This window comes from Gossypium raimondii, chromosome 4 (genome assembly GCF_025698545.1).
Source record: "Gossypium raimondii isolate GPD5lz chromosome 4, ASM2569854v1, whole genome shotgun sequence".
Taxonomy (NCBI): Eukaryota; Viridiplantae; Streptophyta; class Magnoliopsida; order Malvales; family Malvaceae; genus Gossypium; species Gossypium raimondii.
Genome location: NC_068568.1, coordinates 36,736,742 through 36,739,708, shown reverse-complemented (window position 1 = coordinate 36,739,708; position 2,967 = coordinate 36,736,742). Strand labels below are relative to the sequence as shown.

Below are 2,967 nucleotides of genomic sequence, written 5' to 3'. Positions count from 1 at the left end.
CTCTGAATTGGGTTTAATCTTTCTTTTCTTTACCTTAATATAAAGATGTTTGCTATGTGTTGTTTGTTCTTGTTTACAACAAGGTTAGCTTAATTTTATTTAAGCTAGGATGATTGCTTTGATTAAATAATATTTATTTGATTTATGCTTATAATGTTTGTGCCTCAATCGATCATGTTTTCAATTAAAATCAAGTCTGTATTTCGTTCATACGTGATTGAAATGCACCTGAATTAGTTGAGCGATCCTAACCAGACGACAGCTAATGGACGCATAATTGAAATGTGCATGCTCAATTTAGATCCTAACATGATTAAATTGTAGGTTGCATAACAACTCTAACCAAGCTCTGTTATCTACATAAATTTTAGATTTGTGTGATTAAATTGTTTCAAACCTAACACGTCCCTATTACCTCACACGAATGCTAAGAAACCCTTAGTAAATAAGGATCAGTAAAATGTGTATTTACTAAGTAAAGGATTCCGAAAAGACCTAATGTGGTTTCCAAACTCATGAAAGATTGAGTTACCATGGAATGTTTTTCCGAATGTTATTAAGCATGTTGATAATAAATTGAGTTTAATTAAAGTAATTGTCCTAGCTTATTTATGTTACAATTTTTGCAAATTCTTTTTAATTTTACTAAAATCTATTCCATTCATATAGTTTGCATACTTAGGATAATTTGCATTAGGGATCATTGTATTTAGTTTAATATATTTTAATCACCACTTCTCAACTATATTGTATTTTTATTTACCAAATTGTTAATATAATTTTACAAATTAAGTGACTTAGCACAAATACAATCCCTGTGGAGACGATAACTCGATACTTACTTATTACTTTATAGCGACTATGTACACTTGCACAAACCTAAGCGTTACAAGTTTTTGGCGCCATTGCCGAGGATTTTCAACTGTTGCCATAGTAATTTTTTTTCGTGAAATTATTTATTTTTAATTTGATTTATTTTTAAAATTAATAACTTATTCTTTTTAATTCTTGTGATTTTCTTTTCAGGTGTTTATGAGCATTAATCGAATTATCGATTTACTCCATATAGACCCTGAAATTGAGCGAACTTTCAGACAAAGAAGACGTGAACGAACAACTCATAGACAAGTCAAGATAGACCTTGGAAACCAGAATCAAGACCAAGGTAATGAAGCTGATTATGTACAAAATCTTATCCTCGTTGCCGATGATAGGGATTAATGCATCAGACAATATGCTGAGCCACTTTTCAATGAGTTAAACCTAAGAATTAGAAGGCCAAATATTGAGGCGACCCAGTTTGAATTGAAACCAGTGATGTTTCAAATGCTACAAACGGTGGGCCAATTTAGTGGTATGCCCACGGAAGATCCACATCTCCACCTTCGATTGTTTATGGAGGTGAGTGATTCATTCAAGATAGCCGGTGTGACTGAAGACGTATCGAGGTTGAAGTTTTTTTCGTACTCGTTGTGTGATCGAGCACGAGCATGAATCAATTCATTGCCACCAAGTTCCATATCCACATGGCAAGAATTAACAGATAGATTTTTGGGCAAGTATTTCCCACCTAGCAAAAATGCTAAGTTAAGGAACAAGATCACAACTTTCCAACAATTGGATGACGAGTCTTTGTATGAGGCTTGGGAGCAATTCAAGGAGTTACTTCGTAAGTGTCCTCATCATGGGATTCCTCATTGTATCCAGTTGGAGACATTCTATAATGGTCTCAATGCACATACAAGATTGATGGTAGGTGCTTCCACAAATGGTGCAATTTTGTCTAAGTCTTATAATGAGGCTTATGAGATCATCGAGAGGATAGCGAGTAATAACTATCAATGGCCAACAAATCAAATAGCTTCAAGAAGACGCGTAGCCGGAGTTCATGAAGTTGACTCCCTCACTTCGTTATCAGCTCAGGTATCGTCTATTTCTTCTATGTTAAAACAGTTAACTGCTAATTGTACTAATAATTTTGTAGCTCAGCCACCAAGTCCATTTGAAACAGTTTTCTGTGTGTACTGTGGGGAACCAATATCAAAATAGGAGTGGACAAGGACCCCAGTCCAACTTCTACAATCCTTCATGGTGTAATCATCCTAACTTTTCTTGGAGTAACCAATGAAATGGTCTGAACAACAACTTATTACAGTAAAGACCCAACCAATCTCAAGGGTATAATCAGTAATCTCCAAAATCACCTCAAACTGAGGCATCAAATAGTTTAGAGAACTTGTTGAAAGCGTACATGGCAAAGAATGACGCTTTGATCCAAAGCCAAGCAGCAACACTAAAAAATTTAGAAAACCAAATGGGTCAGTTAGCTACGGAGCTACGTAATAGACCGCAAGGAACCCTGCCAAAAGATATTGAGAATCTAAGAAATTTGGGTGAAGAACATATCAAGGTAATGGCATTGCGAAGTGGTGAAATTCTAGAACCCTGATTGATTGATGTCAAAGATAAGTCCGTTAAGAAGAATCAACCAGCTGTTGAAGTTCCTACATCAAAGGAATTAGAAATTGCAAAGTCTGACAAGGTAAACCCTGACTTAGTGAATTAAGATATTTTAACATCTTCTTTGGATGCAGATTCACCTACTTAAAAAAGTTGTACGGTTCAACCGAAAGTTCCATCACCTCCATATCCGTAAAGATTACAGCAAAACAAGCAAAAACAGGAGGTGCAATTCAAGAAGTTTTTGGATGTTTTGAAGCAGTTACACATCAATATTCTGTTGGTGGAGGCTTTAGAACAAATGCTGAATTATGTGAAGTTTATGAAGGATATACTGTCCAAGAAGAAACGACTGAGTGAGTATGAGACTGTTACCTTGACAAAGGAGTGCAGTGAGTTCCTGCAGAACAAATTGCCACTAAATTTGAAAGACCCAGAAAGCTTTACTATACCCTGTAACATTGATGAATCTTACTGTGGTAAAGCTTTGTGTAACTTAGGAGCGAG

General features: G+C 35.5%; 1 non-coding gene across 1 annotated transcript; it reads right to left on the bottom strand.

Moving 5' to 3' along the window:
• Nucleotides 1–1,584: 1,584 nt before the first annotated feature.
• LOC128040682 (small nucleolar RNA R71) lies at nucleotides 1,585–1,691 on the bottom strand. Its single transcript, XR_008195488.1, has one exon. It is a non-coding gene; the product is annotated as a small nucleolar RNA R71 (small nucleolar RNA).
• Between the last annotated feature and the right edge of the window lie 1,276 nt (nucleotides 1,692–2,967).